The sequence below is a fragment of the Leiobunum rupestre genome, chromosome 6 (assembly GCF_980474605.1).
Source record: "Leiobunum rupestre chromosome 6, qqLeiRupe1.1.hap1, whole genome shotgun sequence".
NCBI lineage: Eukaryota > Metazoa > Arthropoda > Arachnida > Opiliones > Sclerosomatidae > Leiobunum > Leiobunum rupestre.
Window position 1 is genome coordinate 5,018,716 of NC_143389.1, and position 20,281 is coordinate 5,038,996.

The 20,281-nt window shown below is 41.1% G+C and overlaps 28 non-coding genes across 28 annotated transcripts; all 28 read left to right on the top strand.

Moving 5' to 3' along the window:
• Window positions 1-451: 451 nt before the first annotated feature.
• On the top strand, window positions 452-522 carry TRNAG-GCC (transfer RNA glycine (anticodon GCC)). Its single transcript has one exon. It is a non-coding gene; the product is annotated as a tRNA-Gly (tRNA).
• An 865-nt stretch (window positions 523-1,387) lies between these two features.
• On the top strand, window positions 1,388-1,458 carry TRNAG-GCC (transfer RNA glycine (anticodon GCC)). Its single transcript has one exon. It is a non-coding gene; the product is annotated as a tRNA-Gly (tRNA).
• An 866-nt stretch (window positions 1,459-2,324) lies between these two features.
• TRNAG-GCC (transfer RNA glycine (anticodon GCC)) lies at window positions 2,325-2,395 on the top strand. The gene has a single exon. It is a non-coding gene; the product is annotated as a tRNA-Gly (tRNA).
• A 135-nt stretch (window positions 2,396-2,530) lies between these two features.
• Window positions 2,531-2,601, top strand: TRNAG-GCC (transfer RNA glycine (anticodon GCC)). Its single transcript has one exon. It is a non-coding gene; the product is annotated as a tRNA-Gly (tRNA).
• Window positions 2,602-2,734: 133 nt separating this feature from the next.
• On the top strand, window positions 2,735-2,805 carry TRNAG-GCC (transfer RNA glycine (anticodon GCC)). Its single transcript has one exon. It is a non-coding gene; the product is annotated as a tRNA-Gly (tRNA).
• A 135-nt stretch (window positions 2,806-2,940) lies between these two features.
• On the top strand, window positions 2,941-3,011 carry TRNAG-GCC (transfer RNA glycine (anticodon GCC)). Its single transcript has one exon. It is a non-coding gene; the product is annotated as a tRNA-Gly (tRNA).
• Window positions 3,012-3,877: 866 nt separating this feature from the next.
• Window positions 3,878-3,948, top strand: TRNAG-GCC (transfer RNA glycine (anticodon GCC)). The gene has a single exon. It is a non-coding gene; the product is annotated as a tRNA-Gly (tRNA).
• A 1,416-nt stretch (window positions 3,949-5,364) lies between these two features.
• On the top strand, window positions 5,365-5,435 carry TRNAG-GCC (transfer RNA glycine (anticodon GCC)). The gene has a single exon. It is a non-coding gene; the product is annotated as a tRNA-Gly (tRNA).
• A 132-nt stretch (window positions 5,436-5,567) lies between these two features.
• On the top strand, window positions 5,568-5,638 carry TRNAG-GCC (transfer RNA glycine (anticodon GCC)). Its single transcript has one exon. It is a non-coding gene; the product is annotated as a tRNA-Gly (tRNA).
• Window positions 5,639-7,259: 1,621 nt separating this feature from the next.
• Window positions 7,260-7,330, top strand: TRNAG-GCC (transfer RNA glycine (anticodon GCC)). The gene has a single exon. It is a non-coding gene; the product is annotated as a tRNA-Gly (tRNA).
• A 1,456-nt stretch (window positions 7,331-8,786) lies between these two features.
• TRNAG-GCC (transfer RNA glycine (anticodon GCC)) lies at window positions 8,787-8,857 on the top strand. The gene has a single exon. It is a non-coding gene; the product is annotated as a tRNA-Gly (tRNA).
• An 866-nt stretch (window positions 8,858-9,723) lies between these two features.
• TRNAG-GCC (transfer RNA glycine (anticodon GCC)) lies at window positions 9,724-9,794 on the top strand. The gene has a single exon. It is a non-coding gene; the product is annotated as a tRNA-Gly (tRNA).
• Window positions 9,795-11,210: 1,416 nt separating this feature from the next.
• Window positions 11,211-11,281, top strand: TRNAG-GCC (transfer RNA glycine (anticodon GCC)). The gene has a single exon. It is a non-coding gene; the product is annotated as a tRNA-Gly (tRNA).
• A 132-nt stretch (window positions 11,282-11,413) lies between these two features.
• TRNAG-GCC (transfer RNA glycine (anticodon GCC)) lies at window positions 11,414-11,484 on the top strand. The gene has a single exon. It is a non-coding gene; the product is annotated as a tRNA-Gly (tRNA).
• Window positions 11,485-15,037: 3,553 nt separating this feature from the next.
• TRNAG-GCC (transfer RNA glycine (anticodon GCC)) lies at window positions 15,038-15,108 on the top strand. Its single transcript has one exon. It is a non-coding gene; the product is annotated as a tRNA-Gly (tRNA).
• A 134-nt stretch (window positions 15,109-15,242) lies between these two features.
• Window positions 15,243-15,313, top strand: TRNAG-GCC (transfer RNA glycine (anticodon GCC)). The gene has a single exon. It is a non-coding gene; the product is annotated as a tRNA-Gly (tRNA).
• A 135-nt stretch (window positions 15,314-15,448) lies between these two features.
• On the top strand, window positions 15,449-15,519 carry TRNAG-GCC (transfer RNA glycine (anticodon GCC)). Its single transcript has one exon. It is a non-coding gene; the product is annotated as a tRNA-Gly (tRNA).
• A 134-nt stretch (window positions 15,520-15,653) lies between these two features.
• TRNAG-GCC (transfer RNA glycine (anticodon GCC)) lies at window positions 15,654-15,724 on the top strand. The gene has a single exon. It is a non-coding gene; the product is annotated as a tRNA-Gly (tRNA).
• Window positions 15,725-15,858: 134 nt separating this feature from the next.
• TRNAG-GCC (transfer RNA glycine (anticodon GCC)) lies at window positions 15,859-15,929 on the top strand. The gene has a single exon. It is a non-coding gene; the product is annotated as a tRNA-Gly (tRNA).
• Window positions 15,930-16,451: 522 nt separating this feature from the next.
• Window positions 16,452-16,522, top strand: TRNAG-GCC (transfer RNA glycine (anticodon GCC)). The gene has a single exon. It is a non-coding gene; the product is annotated as a tRNA-Gly (tRNA).
• A 133-nt stretch (window positions 16,523-16,655) lies between these two features.
• TRNAG-GCC (transfer RNA glycine (anticodon GCC)) lies at window positions 16,656-16,726 on the top strand. Its single transcript has one exon. It is a non-coding gene; the product is annotated as a tRNA-Gly (tRNA).
• Window positions 16,727-18,388: 1,662 nt separating this feature from the next.
• On the top strand, window positions 18,389-18,459 carry TRNAG-GCC (transfer RNA glycine (anticodon GCC)). The gene has a single exon. It is a non-coding gene; the product is annotated as a tRNA-Gly (tRNA).
• Window positions 18,460-18,593: 134 nt separating this feature from the next.
• On the top strand, window positions 18,594-18,664 carry TRNAG-GCC (transfer RNA glycine (anticodon GCC)). The gene has a single exon. It is a non-coding gene; the product is annotated as a tRNA-Gly (tRNA).
• A 134-nt stretch (window positions 18,665-18,798) lies between these two features.
• On the top strand, window positions 18,799-18,869 carry TRNAG-GCC (transfer RNA glycine (anticodon GCC)). Its single transcript has one exon. It is a non-coding gene; the product is annotated as a tRNA-Gly (tRNA).
• Window positions 18,870-19,003: 134 nt separating this feature from the next.
• TRNAG-GCC (transfer RNA glycine (anticodon GCC)) lies at window positions 19,004-19,074 on the top strand. Its single transcript has one exon. It is a non-coding gene; the product is annotated as a tRNA-Gly (tRNA).
• Window positions 19,075-19,208: 134 nt separating this feature from the next.
• TRNAG-GCC (transfer RNA glycine (anticodon GCC)) lies at window positions 19,209-19,279 on the top strand. The gene has a single exon. It is a non-coding gene; the product is annotated as a tRNA-Gly (tRNA).
• Window positions 19,280-19,413: 134 nt separating this feature from the next.
• Window positions 19,414-19,484, top strand: TRNAG-GCC (transfer RNA glycine (anticodon GCC)). The gene has a single exon. It is a non-coding gene; the product is annotated as a tRNA-Gly (tRNA).
• Window positions 19,485-20,188: 704 nt separating this feature from the next.
• Window positions 20,189-20,259, top strand: TRNAG-GCC (transfer RNA glycine (anticodon GCC)). The gene has a single exon. It is a non-coding gene; the product is annotated as a tRNA-Gly (tRNA).
• The last annotated feature ends 22 nt before the right edge of the window (window positions 20,260-20,281 follow it).

Sequence of the window (20,281 nt, forward strand, 5' to 3'; positions counted from 1 at the left end):
GCCACATTTCTTTTCTTCCCGGGGTATTACGAACTCGTTTAAAAATCATTTTTGCCCTTTTACTAAATATATAACCGCGTAACAAGCGTTGGTGGTTCAGTGTTAAAATACTCGCCTGCCAAGCGGGTGACGCATTGGATTCATTCACAAGAAGCTGCTATAACGAAATCGTTAAGATAAAAAGCCGCGTTTTTTTCTTCCCGGGGTATTACGAACTCGTTTAAAAATCATTTTTGCCCTTTTACTAAATATATAACCGCGTAACAAGCGTTGGTGGTTCAGTGGTAAAATACTTGCCTGCCACGCGGGTGACGCATTGGATTCATTCACAAGAAGCTGCTATAACGAAATCGTTAAGATAAAAAGCCACATTTTTTTTTCTTCCCGGGGTATTACGAACTCGTTTAAAAATCGTTTTTGTCCTTTTACTAAATATATAACCGCGTAACAAGCGTTGGTGGTTCAGTGATAGAATACTCGCCTGCCACGCGGGTGACCCGGGTTCGAATCCCGGCCAACGCATTGTATTCTTTCACAAGAATTTGCTATATAGAAATCGTTAAGATAGAACGCCACGTTTTTTTTCTTCCCGGGGTATTACGAACTCGTTTAAAAATAATTTTTGTCCTTTTACTAAATATATAACCGCGTAACAAGCGTTGGTGGTTCAGTGGTAGAATACTCGCCTGCCACGCGGGTGAAGCTTTGGATTCTTTCACAAGAAGCTGCTATATCGAAATCGTTAAGATAAAAAGCCGCGTTTTTTTTCTTCAAGGGGTATTACGAACTCGTTTAAGAATCATTTTTGTCCTTTTACTAAATATATAATCGCGTAACAAGCGTTGGTGGTTCAGTGGTAAAATACTCGCTTGCCACGCGGGTGACGCTTTGGATTCTTTCACAAGAAGCGGCTATAACGAAATCGTTAAGATAAAACGCCACGTTTTTTTCTTCCCGGGGTATAACGAACTCGTTTAAAAATCATTTTTGTCCTTTTACTAAATATATAACCGCGTAACAAGCGTTGGTGGTTCAGTGTTAAAATACTCGCCTGCCAAGCGGGTGACGCATTGGATTCATTCACAAGAAGCTGCTATAACGAAATCGTTAAGATAAAAAGCCGCGTTTTTTTCTTCCCGGGGTATTACGAACTCGTTTAAAAATCATTTTTGCCCTTTTACTAAATATATAACCGCGTAACAAGCGTTGGTGGTTCAGTGGTAAAATACTTGCCTGCCACGCGGGTGACGCATTGGATTCATTCACAAGAAGCTGCTATAACGAAATCGTTAAGATAAAAAGCCACATTTTTTTTTCTTCCCGGGGTATTACGAACTCGTTTAAAAATCGTTTTTGTCCTTTTACTAAATATATAACCGCGTAACAAGCGTTGGTGGTTCAGTGATAGAATACTCGCCTGCCACGCGGGTGACCCGGGTTCGAATCCCGGCCAACGCATTGTATTCTTTCACAAGAATCTGCTATATAGAAATCGTTAAGATAAAACGCCACGTTTTTTTTTCTTCCCGGGGTATTACGAACTCGTTTAAAAATAATTTTTGTCCTTTTACTAAATATATAACCGCGTAACAAGCGTTGGTGGTTCAGTGGTAGAATACTCGCCTGCCACGCGGGTGAAGCTTTGGATTCTTTCACAAGAAGCTGCTATATCGAAATCGTTAAGATAAAAAGCCGCGTTTTTTTTCTTCAAGGGGTATTACGAACTCGTTTAAGAATCATTTTTGTCCTTTTACTAAATATATAATCGCGTAACAAGCGTTGGTGGTTCAGTGGTAAAATACTCGCTTGCCACGCGGGTGACGCTTTGGATTCTTTCACAAGAAGCGGCTATAACGAAATCGTTAAGATAAAACGCCACGTTTTTTTCTTCCCGGGGTATAACGAACTCGTTTAAAAATCATTTTTGTCCTTTTACTAAATATATAACCGCGTAACAAGCGTTGGTGGTTCAGTGGTAGAATACACGCCTGCCACGCGGGTGAAGCTTTGTATTCTTTTACAAGAAGGTGCTATATCGAAATCGTTAAGATAAAAAGCCGCGTTTTTTTTCTTCCCGGGGTATTACGAACTCGTTTACAAATCATTTTTGCCCTTTTACTAAATATATAACCGCGTAACAAGCGTTGGTGGTTCAGTGTTAAAATACTCGCCTGCCACGCGGGTGACGCATTGGATTCTTTCACAAGAAGCTGCTATAACGAAATCGTTAAGATAAAAAGCCACATTTTTTTTCGTCCCGGGGTATTACGAACTCGTTTAAAAATCATTTTTGTCCTTTTACTAAATATATAACCGCGTAACAAGCGTTGGTGGTTCAGTGGTAGAATACTCGCCTGCCACGCGGGTGACCCGGGTTCGATTCCCGGCCAACGCATTGGATTTTTTTCACAAGAAGCTGATATAACGAATTCGTTAAGATAAAAAGCCGCGTTTTTTTTCTTCCCGGGGTATTACGAACTCGTTTAAAAATAATTTTTGTCCTTTTACTAAATATATAACCGCGTAACAAGCGTTGGTGGTTCAGTGGTAGAATACTCGCCTGCCACGCGGGTGACCCGGGTCCGATTCCCGGCCAACGCATTGGATTCTTTCACAAGAAGCTGCTATAACGAAATCGTTAATATAAGAAGCCGCGTTTTTTGTCTTCCCGGGGTATTACGAAATCATTTAAAAATCATTTTATCATTTTACTAAATATATGACCGCGTATCAAGCGTTGGTGGTTCAGTGGTAGAATACTCGCCTGCCACGCGGGTGACCCGGGTTCGATTCCCGGCCAACGCATTGGATTTTTTTCACAAGAAGCTGATATAACGAATTCGTTAAGATAAAAAGCCGCGTTTTTTTTCTTCCCGGGGTATTACGAACTCGTTTAAAAATAATTTTTGTCCTTTAACTAAATATATAACCGCGTAACAAGCGTTGGTGGTTCAGTGGTAGAATACTCGCCTGCCACGCGGGTGACCCGGGTCCGATTCCCGGCCAACGCATTGGATTCTTTCACAAGAAGCTGCTATAACGAAATCGTTAAGATAAAAAGCCAAATTTTTTTTCTTCCCGGGGTATTACGAACTCGTTTAAAAATCATTTTTGTCCTTTTACTAAATATATAGCCGCGTAACAAGCGTTGGTGGTTCAGTGTTAAAATACTCGCCTGCCACGCGGGTGACGCATTGGATTCTTTCACAAGAAGCTGCTATAACGAAATCGTTAAGATAAAAAGCCACATTTTTTTTCTTCCCGGGGTATTACGAACTCGTTTAAAAATCATTTTTGTCCTTTTACTAAATATATAACCGCGTAACAAGCGTTGGTGGTTCAGTGGTAGAATACTCGCCTGCCACGCGGGTGAAGCTTTGGATTCTTTCAAAAGATGCTGCTATATCGAAATCGTTAAGATAAAAAGCCACATTTCTTTTCTTCCCGGGGTATTACGAACTCGTTTAAAAATCATTTTTGCCCTTTTACTAAATATATAACCGCGTAACAAGCGTTGGTGGTTCAGTGTTAAAATACTCGCCTGCCAAGCGGGTGACGCATTGGATTCATTCACAAGAAGCTGCTATAACGAAATCGTTAAGATAAAAAGCCGCGTTTTTTTCTTCCCGGGGTATTACGAACTCGTTTGAAAATCATTTTTGCCCTTTTACTAAATATATAACCGCGTAACAAGCGTTGGTGGTTCAGTGGTAAAATACTTGCCTGCCACGCGGGTGACGCATTGGATTCATTCACAAGAAGCTGCTATAACGAAATCGTTAAGATAAAAAGCCACATTTTTTTTTCTTCCCGGGGTATTACGAACTCGTTTAAAAATCGTTTTTGTCCTTTTACTAAATATATAACCGCGTAACAAGCGTTGGTGGTTCAGTGATAGAATACTCGCCTGCCACGCGGGTGACCCGGTTTCGAATCCCGGCCAACGCATTGTATTCTTTCACAAGAATCTGCTATATAGAAATCGTTAAGATAAAACGCCACGTTTTTTTTCCTTCCCGGGGTATTACGAACTCGTTTAAAAATCATTTTTGTCCTTTTACTAAATATATAACCGCGTAAAAAGCGTTGGTGGTTCAGTGGTAGAATACTCGCCTGCCACGCGGGTGAAGCTTTGGATTCTTTCACAAGAAGCTGCTATATCGAAATCGTTAAGATAAAAAGCCGCGTTTTTTTTCTTCCCGGGATATTACGAACTCGTTTAAGAATCATTTTTGTCCTTTTACTAAATATATAATCGCGTAACAAGCGTTGGTGGTTCAGTGGTAAAATACTCGCCTGCCACGCGGGTGACGCTTTGGATTCTTTCACAAGAAGCGGCTATAACGAAATCGTTAAGATAAAACGCCACGTTTTTTTCTTCCCGGGGTATAACGAACTCGTTTAAAAATCATTTTTGTCCTTTTACTAAATATATAACCGCGTAACAAGCGTTGGTGGTTCAGTGGTAGAATACACGCCTGCCACGCGGGTGAAGCTTTGGATTCTTTCACAAGAAGGTGCTATATCGAAATCGTTAAGATAAAAAGCCGCGTTTTTTTTCTTCCCGGGGTATTACGAACTCGTTTACAAATCATTTTTGCCCTTTTACTAAATATATAACCGCGTAACAAGCGTTGGTGGTTCAGTGTTAAAATACTCGCCTGCCACGCGGGTGACGCATTGGATTCTTTCACAAGAAGCTGCTATAACGAAATCGTTAAGATAAAAAGCCACATTTTTTTTCGTCCCGGGGTATTACGAACTCGTTTAAAAATCATTTTTGTTCTTTTACTAAATATATAACCGCGTAACAAGCGTTGGTGGTTCAGTGGTAGAATACTCGCCTGCCACGCGGGTGAAGCTTTGGATTCTTTCAAAAGATGCTGCTATATCGAAATCGTTAAGATAAAAAGCCACATTTCTTTTCTTCCCGGGGTATTACGAACTCGTTTAAAAATCATTTTTGGCCTTTTACTAAATATATAACCGCGTAACAAGCGTTGGTGGTTCAGTGTTAAAATACTCGCCTGCCACGCGGGTGACGCATTGGATTCTTTCACAAGAAGCTGCTATAACGAAATCGTTAAGATAAAAAGCCACATTTTTTTTCTTCCCGGGGTATTACGAACTCGTTTAAAAATCATGTTTGTCCTTTTACTATATATATAACCACGTAACACGCGTTGATGGTTCAGTGGTAGAATACTCGCCTTCCACGCGGGGGACGCATTGGATTCTTCGACAAGAAGCTGCTATATCGAAATCGTTCAGATAAAAAGCCGCGTTTTTTTTTCTTCCCGGGGTATTACGAACTCGTTTAAAAATAATTTTTGGTCTTTTACTAAATATATAACCGCGTAACAAGCGTTGGTTGTTCAGTGGTAGAATACTCGCCTGCCACGCGGGTGACCCGGGTTCGATTCCCGGCCAACGCATTGGATCATCACAAGAAGATGCTGTAACGAAATCGTTAAGAAAAAAAGCCGCGTTTTTTTTCTTCCCGGGGTATTACGAACTCGTTTAAAAATCATTTTTGTCCTTTTACTAAATATATAACCGCGTTACACGCGTTGGTGGTTCAGTGGTAGAATACTCGCCTGCCACGCGGGTGACCCGGGTTCGATTCCCGGCCAACGCATTGGATTCTTTCACAAAAAGCTGCTATAAAGAAATCATTAAGATAAAAAGCCGCGTTTTTTTTCTTCCCGGGGTAATACGAACTCGTTTAAAAATCATTTTTGTCCTTGTACTAAATATATAACCGCGTAACAAACGTTGGTGGTTCAGTGGTAGAATACTCGACTGCCACGCGGGTGACCCGGGTCCGATTCCCGGCCAACGCATTGGATTCTTTCACAAGAAGCTGCTATAACGAAATCGTTAAGATAAAAAGCCAAATTTTTTTTCTTCCCGGGGTATTACGAACTCGTTTAAAAATCATTTTTGTCCTTTTACTAAATATATAGCCGCGTAACAAGCGTTGGTGGTTCAGTGTTAAAATACTCGCCTGCCACGCGGGTGACGCATTGGATTCTTTCACAAGAAGCTGCTATAACGAAATCGTTGAGATAAAAAGCCGCGTTTTTTTTCTTCCCGGGATATTACGAACTCGTTTAAGAATCATTTTTGTCCTTTTACTAAATATATAATCACGTTACAAGCGTTGGTGGTTCAGTGTTAAAATACTCGCCTGCCACGCGGGTGACGCATTGGATTCTTTCACAAGAAGCTGCTATAACGAAATCGTTAAGAAAAAAAGCCACATTTTTTTTCTTCCCGGGGTATTACGAACTCGTTTAAAAATCATTTTTGTCCTTTTACTAAATATATAACCGCGTAACAAGCGTTGGTGGTTCAGTGGTAGAATACTCGCCTGCCACGCGGGTGAAGCTTTGGATTCTTTCAAAAGATGCTGCTATAACGAAATCGTTAAGATAAAAAGCCGCGTTTTCTTTTCTTCCCGGGGTATTACGAACTCGTTTAAAAATCATTTTTGCCCTTTTACTAAATATATAACCGCGTAACAAGCGTTGGTGGTTCAGTGTTAAAATACTCGCCTGCCACGCGGGTGACGCATTGGATTCTTTCACAAGAAGCTGCTATAACGAAATCGTTAAGATAAAAAGCCACATTTTTTTTCGTCCCGGGGTATTACGAACTCGTTTAAAAATCATTTTTGTCCTTTTACTAAATATATAACCGCGTAACAAGCGTTGGTGGTTCAGTGGTAGAATACTCGCCTGCCACGCGGGTGAAGCTTTGGATTCTTTCAAAAGATGCTGCTATATCGAAATCGTTAAGATAAAAAGCCACATTTCTTTTCTTCCCGGCGTATTACGAACTCGTTTAAAAATCATTTTTGCCCTTTTACTAAATATATAACCGCGTAACAAGCGTTGGTGGTTCAGTGTTAAAATACTCGCCTGCCAAGCGGGTGACGCATTGGATTCATTCACAAGAAGCTGCTATAACGAAATCGTTAAGATAAAAAGCCGCGTTTTTTTCTTCCCGGGGTATTACGAACTCGTTTAAAAATCATTTTTGCCCTTTTACTAAATATATAACCGCGTAACAAGCGTTGGTGGTTCAGTGGTAAAATACTTGCCTGCCACGCGGGTGACGCATTGGATTCATTCACAAGAAGCTGCTATAACGAAATCGTTAAGATAAAAAGCCACATTTTTTTTTCTTCCCGGGGTATTACGAACTCGTTTAAAAATCGTTTTTGTCCTTTTACTAAATATATAACCGCGTAACAAGCGTTGGTGGTTCAGTGATAGAATACTCGCCTGCCACGCGGGTGACCCGGGTTCGAATCCCGGCCAACGCATTGTATTCTTTCACAAGAATCTGCTATATAGAAATCGTTAAGATAAAACGCCACGTTTTTTTTCTTCCCGGGGTATTACGAACTCGTTTAAAAATAATTTTTGTCCTTTTACTAAATATATAACCGCGTAACAAGCGTTGGTGGTTCAGTGGTAGAATACTCGCCTGCCACGCGGGTGAAGCTTTGGATTCTTTCACAAGAAGCTGCTATATCGAAATCGTTAAGATAAAAAGCCGCGTTTTTTTTCTTCCCGGTTTATTACGAACTCGTTTAAGAATCATTTTTGTCCTTTTACTAAATATATAATCGCGTAACAAGCGTTGGTGGTTCAGTGGTAAAATACTCGCTTGCCACGCGGGTGACGCTTTGGATTCTTTCACAAGAAGCGGCTATAACGAAATCGTTAAGATAAAACGCCACGTTTTTTTCTTCCCGGGGTATAACGAACTCGTTTAAAAATCATTTTTGTCCTTTTACTAAATATATAACCGCGTAACAAGCGTTGGTGGTTCAGTGGTAGAATACACGCCTGCCACGCGGGTGAAGCTTTGTATTCTTTTACAAGAAGGTGCTATATCGAAATCGTTAAGATAAAAAGCCGCGTTTTTTTTCTTCCCGGGGTATTACGAACTCGTTTACAAATCATTTTTGCCCTTTTACTAAATATATAACCGCGTAACAAGCGTTGGTGGTTCAGTGTTAAAATACTCGCCTGCCACGCGGGTGACGCATTGGATTCTTTCACAAGAAGCTGCTATAACGAAATCGTTAAGATAAGAAGCCACATTTTTTTTCGTCCCGGGGTATTACGAACTCGTTTAAAAATCATTTTTGTCCTTTTACTAAATATATAACCGCGTAACAAGCGTTGGTGGTTCAGTGGTAGAATACTCGCCTGCCACGCGGGTGAAGCTTTGGATTCTTTCACAAGAAGCTGCTATATCGAAATCGTTAAGATAAAAAGCCTCGTTTTTTTTCTTCCCGGGGTATTACGAACTCGTTTACAAATCATTTTTGTCCTTTTACTAAATACATAACCGCGTAACAAGAGTTGGTGGTTCAGTGGTAAAATACTCGCCTGCCACGCGGGTGACCGGGTTCGATTCCCGGCCAACGCATTGGATTCTTTCACAAGAAGCTGCTATAACGAAATCGTTAAGAGAAAAAGCCGCGTTTTTTTCTTCCCGGGGTATTACGAACTCGTTTAAAAATCATTTTCGTCCTTTTACTAAATATATAACCGCGTAACAAGCGTTGGTGGTTCAGTGGTAGAATACTCGCCTGCCACGCGGGTGACCCGGGTCCTATTCCCGGCCAACGCATTAGATCCTTTCACAACAAGCTGCCTTAACGAAAATGTTAAGATAAAAAGCCGCGTTTTTTTTCTTCCCGGGGTATTACGAACTCGTTTAAAAATAATTTTTGTCCTTTAACTAAATATATAACCGCGTAACAAGCGTTGGTGGTTCAGTGGTAGAATACTCGCCTGCCACGCGGGTGACCCGGGTCCGATTCCCGGCCAACGCATTGGATTCTTTCACAAGAAGCTGCTATAACGAAATCGTTAAGATAAAAAGCCAAATTTTTTTTCTTCCCGGGGTATTACGAACTCGTTTAAAAATCATTTTTGTCCTTTTACTAAATATATAGCCGCGTAACAAGCGTTGGTGGTTCAGTGTTAAAATACTCGCCTGCCACGCGGGTGACGCATTGGATTCTTTCACAAGAAGCTGCTATAACGAAATCGTTAAGATAAAAAGCCACATTTTTTTTCTTCCCGGGGTATTACGAACTCGTTTAAAAATCATTTTTGTCCTTTTACTAAATATATAACCGCGTAACAAGCGTTGGTGGTTCAGTGGTAGAATACTCGCCTGCCACGCGGGTGAAGCTTTGGATTCTTTCAAAAGATGCTGCTATATCGAAATCGTTAAGATAAAAAGCCACATTTCTTTTCTTCCCGGGGTATTACGAACTCGTTTAAAAATCATTTTTGCCCTTTTACTAAATATATAACCGCGTAACAAGCGTTGGTGGTTCAGTGTTAAAATACTCGCCTGCCAAGCGGGTGACGCATTGGATTCATTCACAAGAAGCTGCTATAACGAAATCGTTAAGATAAAAAGCCGCGTTTTTTTCTTCCCGGGGTATTACGAACTCGTTTGAAAATCATTTTTGCCCTTTTACTAAATATATAACCGCGTAACAAGCGTTGGTGGTTCAGTGGTAAAATACTTGCCTGCCACGCGGGTGACGCATTGGATTCATTCACAAGAAGCTGCTATAACGAAATCGTTAAGATAAAAAGCCACATTTTTTTTTCTTCCCGGGGTATTACGAACTCGTTTAAAAATCGTTTTTGTCCTTTTACTAAATATATAACCGCGTAACAAGCGTTGGTGGTTCAGTGATAGAATACTCGCCTGCCACGCGGGTGACCCGGTTTCGAATCCCGGCCAACGCATTGTATTCTTTCACAAGAATCTGCTATATAGAAATCGTTAAGATAAAACGCCACGTTTTTTTTCCTTCCCGGGGTATTACGAACTCGTTTAAAAATCATTTTTGTCCTTTTACTAAATATATAACCGCGTAAAAAGCGTTGGTGGTTCAGTGGTAGAATACTCGCCTGCCACGCGGGTGAAGCTTTGGATTCTTTCACAAGAAGCTGCTATATCGAAATCGTTAAGATAAAAAGCCGCGTTTTTTTTCTTCCCGGGATATTACGAACTCGTTTAAGAATCATTTTTGTCCTTTTACTAAATATATAATCGCGTAACAAGCGTTGGTGGTTCAGTGGTAAAATACTCGCCTGCCACGCGGGTGACGCTTTGGATTCTTTCACAAGAAGCGGCTATAACGAAATCGTTAAGATAAAACGCCACGTTTTTTTCTTCCCGGGGTATAACGAACTCGTTTAAAAATCATTTTTGTCCTTTTACTAAATATATAACCGCGTAACAAGCGTTGGTGGTTCAGTGGTAGAATACACGCCTGCCACGCGGGTGAAGCTTTGGATTCTTTCACAAGAAGGTGCTATATCGAAATCGTTAAGATAAAAAGCCGCGTTTTTTTTCTTCCCGGGGTATTACGAACTCGTTTACAAATCATTTTTGCCCTTTTACTAAATATATAACCGCGTAACAAGCGTTGGTGGTTCAGTGTTAAAATACTCGCCTGCCACGCGGGTGACGCATTGGATTCTTTCACAAGAAGCTGCTATAACGAAATCGTTAAGATAAAAAGCCACATTTTTTTTCGTCCCGGGGTATTACGAACTCGTTTAAAAATCATTTTTGTTCTTTTACTAAATATATAACCGCGTAACAAGCGTTGGTGGTTCAGTGGTAGAATACTCGCCTGCCACGCGGGTGAAGCTTTGGATTCTTTCAAAAGATGCTGCTATATCGAAATCGTTAAGATAAAAAGCCACATTTCTTTTCTTCCCGGGGTATTACGAACTCGTTTAAAAATCATTTTTGGCCTTTTACTAAATATATAACCGCGTAACAAGCGTTGGTGGTTCAGTGTTAAAATACTCGCCTGCCACGCGGGTGACGCATTGGATTCTTTCACAAGAAGCTGCTATAACGAAATCGTTAAGATAAAAAGCCACATTTTTTTTCTTCCCGGGGTATTACGAACTCGTTTAAAAATCATGTTTGTCCTTTTACTATATATATAACCACGTAACACGCGTTGATGGTTCAGTGGTAGAATACTCGCCTTCCACGCGGGGGACGCATTGGATTCTTCGACAAGAAGCTGCTATATCGAAATCGTTCAGATAAAAAGCCGCGTTTTTTTTTCTTCCCGGGGTATTACGAACTCGTTTAAAAATAATTTTTGGTCTTTTACTAAATATATAACCGCGTAACAAGCGTTGGTTGTTCAGTGGTAGAATACTCGCCTGCCACGCGGGTGACCCGGGTTCGATTCCCGGCCAACGCATTGGATCATCACAAGAAGATGCTGTAACGAAATCGTTAAGAAAAAAAGCCGCGTTTTTTTTCTTCCCGGGGTATTACGAACTCGTTTAAAAATCATTTTTGTCCTTTTACTAAATATATAACCGCGTTACACGCGTTGGTGGTTCAGTGGTAGAATACTCGCCTGCCACGCGGGTGACCCGGGTTCGATTCCCGGCCAACGCATTGGATTCTTTCACAAAAAGCTGCTATAAAGAAATCATTAAGATAAAAAGCCGCGTTTTTTTTCTTCCCGGGGTAATACGAACTCGTTTAAAAATCATTTTTGTCCTTGTACTAAATATATAACCGCGTAACAAACGTTGGTGGTTCAGTGGTAGAATACTCGACTGCCACGCGGGTGACCCGGGTCCGATTCCCGGCCAACGCATTGGATTCTTTCACAAGAAGCTGCTATAACGAAATCGTTAAGATAAAAAGCCAAATTTTTTTTCTTCCCGGGGTATTACGAACTCGTTTAAAAATCATTTTTGTCCTTTTACTAAATATATAGCCGCGTAACAAGCGTTGGTGGTTCAGTGTTAAAATACTCGCCTGCCACGCGGGTGACGCATTGGATTCTTTCACAAGAAGCTGCTATAACGAAATCGTTGAGATAAAAAGCCGCGTTTTTTTTCTTCCCGGGATATTACGAACTCGTTTAAGAATCATTTTTGTCCTTTTACTAAATATATAATCACGTTACAAGCGTTGGTGGTTCAGTGTTAAAATACTCGCCTGCCACGCGGGTGACGCATTGGATTCTTTCACAAGAAGCTGCTATAACGAAATCGTTAAGATAAAAAGCCAAATTTTTTTTCTTCCCGGGGTATTACGAACTCGTTTAAAAATAATTTTTGTCCTTTTACTAAATATATAACCGCGTAACAAGCGTTGGTGGTTCAGTGGTAGAATACTCGCCTGCCACGCGGGTGAAGCTTTGGATTCTTTCACAAGAAGCTGCTATATCGAAATCGTTAAGATAAAAAGCCGCGTTTTTTTTCTTCCCGGTTTATTACGAACTCGTTTAAGAATCATTTTTGTCCTTTTACTAAATATATAATCGCGTAACAAGCGTTGGTGGTTCAGTGGTAAAATACTCGCTTGCCACGCGGGTGACGCTTTGGATTCTTTCACAAGAAGCGGCTATAACGAAATCGTTAAGATAAAACGCCACGTTTTTTTCTTCCCGGGGTATAACGAACTCGTTTAAAAATCATTTTTGTCCTTTTACTAAATATATAACCGCGTAACAAGCGTTGGTGGTTCAGTGGTAGAATACACGCCTGCCACGCGGGTGAAGCTTTGTATTCTTTTACAAGAAGGTGCTATATCGAAATCGTTAAGATAAAAAGCCGCGTTTTTTTTCTTCCCGGGGTATTACGAACTCGTTTACAAATCATTTTTGCCCTTTTACTAAATATATAACCGCGTAACAAGCGTTGGTGGTTCAGTGTTAAAATACTCGCCTGCCACGCGGGTGACGCATTGGATTCTTTCACAAGAAGCTGCTATAACGAAATCGTTAAGATAAGAAGCCACATTTTTTTTCGTCCCGGGGTATTACGAACTCGTTTAAAAATCATTTTTGTCCTTTTACTAAATATATAACCGCGTAACAAGCGTTGGTGGTTCAGTGGTAGAATACTCGCCTGCCACGCGGGTGAAGCTTTGGATTCTTTCAAAAGATGCTGCTATATCGAAATCGTTAAGATAAAAAGCCACATTTCTTTTCTTCCCGGGGTATTACGAACTCGTTTAAAAATCATTTTTGGCCTTTTACTAAATATATAACCGCGTAACAAGCGTTGGTGGTTCAGTGTTAAAATACTCGCCTGCCACGCGGGTGACGCATTGGATTCTTTCACAAGAAGCTGCTATATAGAAATCGTTAAGATAAAACGCCACGTTTTTTTCTTCCCGGGGTATAACGAACTCGTTTAAAAATCATTTTTGTCCTTTTACTAAATAAATAACCGCGTAACAAGCGTTGGTGGTTCAGTGGTAGAATATACGCCTGCCACGCGGGTGAAGCTTTGGATTCTTTCACAAGAAGCTGCTATATCGAAATCGTTAAGATAAAAAGCCTCGTTTTTTTTCTTCCCGGGGTATTACGAACTCGTTTACAAATCATTTTTGTCCTTTTACTAAATACATAACCGCGTAACAAGAGTTGGTGGTTCAGTGGTAAAATACTCGCCTGCCACGCGGGTGACCGGGTTCGATTCCCGGCCAACGCATTGGATTCTTTCACAAGAAGCTGCTATAACGAAATCGTTAAGAGAAAAAGCCGCGTTTTTTTCTTCCCGGGGTATTACGAACTCGTTTAAAAATCATTTTCGTCCTTTTACTAAATATATAACCGCGTAACAAGCGTTGGTGGTTCAGTGGTAGAATACTCGCCTGCCACGCGGGTGACCCGGGTCCTATTCCCGGCCAACGCATTAGATCCTTTCACAACAAGCTGCCTTAACGAAAATGTTAAGATAAAAAGGCGCATTTTTTTTCCCGGGGTATTACGAACTCATTTACAAATCATTTTTGTCCTTTTACTAAATACATAACCGCGTAACAAGAGTTTGTGGTTCAGTGGTAAAATACTCGCCTGCCACGCGGGTGACCCGGGTTCGATTCCCTGCCAACGCATTGGATTCTTTCACAAGAAGCTGCTATATTGAAATCGTTAAGATAAAAAGCCGCGTTTTTTCTTCCCGGGTTATTACGAACTCGTTTAAAAATCATTTTTGTCCTTTTACTAAATATATAAACGCGTAACAAGCGTTGGTGTTTCAGTGGTAGAATACTCGCCTGCCACGCGGGTGACGCATTAGATTCTTTTACAAGAAGCTGCTATAAAGAAATCGTTAAGATAAAAAGCCGCGTTTTTTTCTTCTTCCCGGGGTATTACGAACTCGTTTAAAAATCATTTTTGTCCTTTTACTAAATATATAACCGCGTAACAAGCGTTGGTGGTTCAATGGTAGAATACTCGCCTGCCACGCGGGTGACCCGGGTCTGATTCCCGGCCACCGCATTGGATTCTTTCACAAAAAGCTGCTATAACGAAATCCTTAAATTAAAAAACCGCGTTTTTTTTCTTCCCGGGGTATAACGAACTCGTTTAAAAATCATTTTTGTCCTTTTACTAAATATATAACCGCGTAACAAGCGTTGGTGGTTCAGTGGTAGAATACACGCCTGCCACGCGGGTGAAGCTTTGGATTCTTTCACAAGAAGCTGCTATATCGAAATCGTTAAGATAAAAAGCCGCGTTTTTTTTCTTCCCGGGGTATTACGAACTCGTTTACAAATCATTTTTGTCCTTTTACTAAATACATAACCGCGTAACAAGAGTTGGTGGTTCAATTGTAAAATACTCGCCTGCCACGCGGGTGACCCGGGTTCGATTCCCGGCCAACGCATTGGATTCTTTCACAAGAAGCTGCTATAACGAAATCGTTAAGATAAAAAGCCGCGTTTTTTTCTTCCCGGGTTATTACGAACTCGTTTAAAAATCATTTTTGTCCTTTTACTAAATATATAAACGCGTAACAAGCGTTGGTGTTTCAGTGGTAGAATACTCGCCTGCCACGCGGGTGACGCATTGGATTCTTTCACAAAAAGCTGCTATAACGAAATCCTTAAAATAAAAAACCGCGTTTTTTTTTCTTCCCGGGGTATTACGAACTCGTTTAAAAATCACTTTTGTCCTTTTACTAAATATATAACCACGTAACAAGCGTTGGTGGTTCAGTGGTAGAATACTCGCCTGCCACGCGGGTGACCCGGGTTCGATTCCCGGCCAACGCCTTGGATTCCTTCACAAGAAGCTGCTATAACGAAATCGTTTAGGTAATAAGCCGTGTTTTTTTTCTTCCCGGGGTATTACGAACTCGTTTAAAAATCATTTTTGTCCTTTTACTAAATATATGACCGCGTAACAAGCGTTGGTGCTTCAGTGGTAGAATACTCGCCTGCCACGCGGGTGACCCGAGTTCGAATCCCGGCCAACGCATTGGATTCTTTCACAAGAAGCTGCTATAACGAAATCGTTAAGATAAAAAACTGCGTTTTTTTTTCTTCCCGGGGTATTACGAACTCGTTTAAAAATCATTTTTGTCCTTTTACTAAATATATAACTGCGTAACAAGCGTTGGTAGTTCAGTGGTAGAATACTCGCCTGCCACGCGGGTGACCCGGGTTCGATTCCCGGCCAACGCATTGGATTCCTTCACAAGAAGCTGCTATAACGAAATCGTTTAGGTAATAAGCCGTGTTTTTTTTCTTCCCGGGGTATTACGAACTCGTTTAAAAATCATTTTTGTCCTTTTACTAAATATATGACCGCGTAACAAGCGTTGGTGCTTCAGTGGTAGAATACTCGCCTGCCACGCGGGTGACCCGGGTTCGAATCCCGGCCAACGCATTGGATTCTTTCACAAGAAGCTGCTATAACGAAATCGTTAAGATAAAAAACTGCGTTTTTTTTCTTCCCGGGGTATTACGAACTCGTTTAAAAATCATTTTTGTCCTTTTACTAAATATATAACTGCGTAACAAGCGTTGGTAGTTCAGTGGTAGAATACTCGCCTGCCACGCGGAGGACCCGGGTTTAATTCCCGGCCAACGCATTGGATTCTTTCGCAAGAAGCTGCTATAACGAAATTGTTAAGATAAAAAGAGGTTTTTTTTTTCTTCCCGGGTCATTACGAACTCGTTTAAAAATCATTTTTGTCCTTTTACTAAATATATAAGCGCGTAACAAGCGTTGGTGGTTCAGTGGTAGAATACTCGCCTGCCACGCGGGTGACGCATTGGATTCTTACACAAGAAGCTGCTATAACGAAATCGTTATGATAAAAAACCGCGTTTTTTTTCTTCCCGGGGTATTACGAACTCGTTTAAAAATCATTTTTGTCCTTTTTTTAAATATATAACCGCGTAACAAGCGTAGGTGGTTTAGTGGTAGAATACTCGCCTGCCACGCGGGTGACCCGGGTCCGATTCCCGGCCAACGCATTGGATTTTTTCACAAGAAGCTGTTAAACGAAATCGTTAAGATAAAAACCCGCGTTTTTTTTTCTTCCCGGGGTATTACGAACTCGTTTATAAATCATTTTTGTCCTTTTACTAAATATATAACCGCGTAACAAGCGTTGGTGGTTCAGTGGTAGAATACTCGCCTGCCACGCAGGTGACCCGGGTTCGATTCCCGGCCAACGCATTGGATTCCTTCACAAGAAGCTGCTATAACGAAATCGTTTAGGTAATAAGCCGTGTTTTTTTCTTCCCGGGGTATTACGAACTCGTTTAAAATTCATTTTTGTCCTTTTACTAAATATATTACCGCGTAAAAAGCGTTGGTGCTTCAGTGGTAGAATACTCGCCTGCCACGCGGGTGACCCGGGTTCGAATCCCGGCCAACGCATTCGATTCTTTCGCAAGAAGCTGCTATAACGAAATTGTTAAGATAAAAAGAGGCATTTTTTTTCTTCCCGGGTCATTACGAACTCGTTTACAAATTTTTTTGTCCTTTTACTAAATACAAAACCGCGTAACAAGAGTTGGTGGTTCAGTGATAGAATACTCGCCTGCCACGTGGGTGACCCGGGTTCGATTCCCGGCCAACGCATTGGATTTTTTCACAAGAAGCTGCTATAACGAAATCGTTAAGATAAAAAACCGCGTTTTTTTTCTTCCCGGGGTATTACGAACTCGTTTAAAAATCATTTTTGTCCTTTTACTAAATATATAACCGCGTAACAAGCGTTGGTGGTTCAGTGGTAAAATACTCGCCTGCCACGCGGGTAACGCATTGGATTCTTTCACAAGAAGCTGCTATAACGAAATCGTTAAGATAAAAAGCCGCGTTTTGTTCTTCCCGGGTTATTACGAACTCGTTTAAAAATCATTTTTGTCCTTTTACTAAATATATAACCGCGTAACAAGCGTTGGTGGTTCAGTGGTAGAATACACGCCTGCCACGCGGGTGAAGCTTTGGATTCTTTCACAAGAAGCTGCTATATCGAAATCGTTAAGATAAAAAGCCGCGTTTTTTTTCTTCCCGGGGTATTACGAACTCGTTTACAAATCATTTTTGTCCTTTTACTAAATACATAACCGCGTAACAAGAGTTGGTGGTTCAATTGTAAAATACTCGCCTGCCACGCGGGTGACCCGGGTTCGATTCCCGGCCAACGCATTGGATTCTTTCACAAGAAGCTGCTATAACGAAATCGTTAAGATAAAAAGCCGCGTTTTTTTCTTCCCGGGTTATTACGAACTCGTTTAAAAATCATTTTTGTCCTTTTACTAAATATATAAACGCGTAACAAGCGTTGGTGTTTCAGTGGTAGAATACTCGCCTGCCACGCGGGTGACGCATTGGATTCTTTCACAAAAAGCTGCTATAACGAAATCCTTAAAATAAAAAACCGCGTTTTTTTTTCTTCCCGGGGTATAACGAACTCGTTTAAAAATCATTTTTGTCCTTTTACTAAATATATAACCGCGTAACAAGCGTTGGTGGTTCAGTGGTAGAATACACGCCTGCCACGCGGGTGAAGCTTTGGATTCTTTCACAAGAAGCTGCTATATCGAAATCGTTAAGATAAAAAGCCGCGTTTTTTTTCTTCCCGGGGTATTACGAACTCGTTTACAAATCATTTTTGTCCTTTTACTAAATACATAACCGCGTAACAAGAGTTGGTGGTTCAATTGTAAAATACTCGCCTGCCACGCGGGTGACCCGGGTTCGATTCCCGGCCAACGCATTGGATTCTTTCACAAGAAGCTGCTATAACGAAATCGTTAAGATAAAAAGCCGCGTTTTTTTCTTCCCGGGTTATTACGAACTCGTTTAAAAATCATTTTTGTCCTTTTACTAAATATATAAACGCGTAACAAGCGTTGGTGTTTCAGTGGTAGAATACTCGCCTGCCACGCGGGTGACGCATTGGATTCTTTCACAAAAAGCTGCTATAACGAAATCCTTAAAATAAAAAACCGCGTTTTTTTTTCTTCCCGGGGTATTACGAACTCGTTTAAAAATCACTTTTGTCCTTTTACTAAATATATAACCACGTAACAAGCGTTGGTGGTTCAGTGGTAGAATACTCGCCTGCCACGCGGGTGACCCGGGTTCGAATCCCGGCCAACGCATTGGATTCTTTCACAAGAAGCTGCTATAACGAAATCGTTAAGATAAAAAACTGCGTTTTTTTTCTTCCCGGGGTATTACGAACTCGTTTAAAAATCATTTTTGTCCTTTTACTAAATATATAACTGCGTAACAAGCGTTGGTAGTTCAGTGGTAGAATACTCGCCTGCCACGCGGGTGACCCGGGTTCGATTCCCGGCCAACGCCTTGGATTCCTTCACAAGAAGCTGCTATAACGAAATCGTTTAGGTAATAAGCCGTGTTTTTTTTCTTCCCGGGGTATTACGAACTCGTTTAAAAATCATTTTTGTCCTTTTACTAAATATATGACCGCGTAACAAGCGTTGGTGCTTCAGTGGTAGAATACTCGCCTGCCACGCGGGTGACCCGGGTTCGAATCCCGGCCAACGCATTGGATTCTTTCACAAGAAGCTGCTATAACGAAATCGTTAAGATAAAAAACTGCGTTTTTTTTCTTCCCGGGGTATTACGAACTCGTTTAAAAATCATTTTTGTCCTTTTACTAAATATATAACTGCGTAACAAGCGTTGGTAGTTCAGTGGTAGAATACTCGCCTGCCACGCGGGTGACCCGGGTTCGATTCCCGGCCAACGCATTGGATTCCTTCACAAGAAGCTGCTATAACGAAATCGTTTAGGTAATAAGCCGTGTTTTTTTTCTTCCCGGGGTATTACGAACTCGTTTAAAAATCATTTTTGTCCTTTTACTAAATATATGACCGCGTAACAAGCGTTGGTGCTTCAGTGGTAGAATACTCGCCTGCCACGCGGGTGACCCGGGTTCGAATCCCGGCCAACGCATTGGATTCTTTCACAAGAAGCTGCTATAACGAAATCGTTAAGATAAAAAACTGCGTTTTTTTTCTTCCCGGGGTATTACGAACTCGTTTAAAAATCATTTTTGTCCTTTTACTAAATATATAACTGCGTAACAAGCGTTGGTAGTTCAGTGGTAGAATACTCGCCTGCCACGCGGGTGACCCGGGTTTAATTCCCGGCCAACGCATTGGATTCTTTCGCAAGAAGCTGCTATAACGAAATTGTTAAGATAAAAAGAGGTTTTTTTTTTCTTCCCGGGTCATTACGAACTCGTTTACAATTTTTTTTTGTCCTTTTACTAAATACATAACCGCGTAACAAGAGTTGGTGGTTCAGTGGTAGAATACTCGCCTGCCACGCGGGTAACGCATTGGATTCTTTCACAAGAAGCTGCTATAACGAAATCGTTAAGATAAAAAGCCGCGTTTTTTTCTTCCCGGGTTATTACGAATTCGTTTAAAAATCATTTTTGTCCTTTTACTAAATATATAAGCGCGTAACAATTGTTGGTGGTTCAGTGGTAGAATACTCGCCTGCCACGCGGGTGACGCATTGGATTCTTACACAAGAAGCTGCTATAACGAAATCGTTATGATAAAAAACCGCGTTTTTTTTCTTCCCGGGGTATTACGAACTCGTTTAAAAATCATTTTTGTCCTTTTTTTAAATATATAACCGCGTAACAAGCGTAGGTGGTTTAGTGGTAGAATACTCGCCTGCCACGCGGGTGACCCGGGTCCGATTCCCGGCCAACGCATTGGATTTTTTCACAAGAAGCTGTTAAACGAAATCGTTAAGATAAAAACCCGCGTTTTTTTTTCTTCCCGGGGTATTACGAACTCGTTTATAAATCATTTTTGTCCTTTTACTAAATATATCACCGCGTAACAAGCGTTGGTGGTTCAGTGGTAGAATACTCGCCTGCCACGCAGGTGACCCGGGTTCGATTCCCGGCCAACGCATTGGATTCCTTCACAAGAAGCT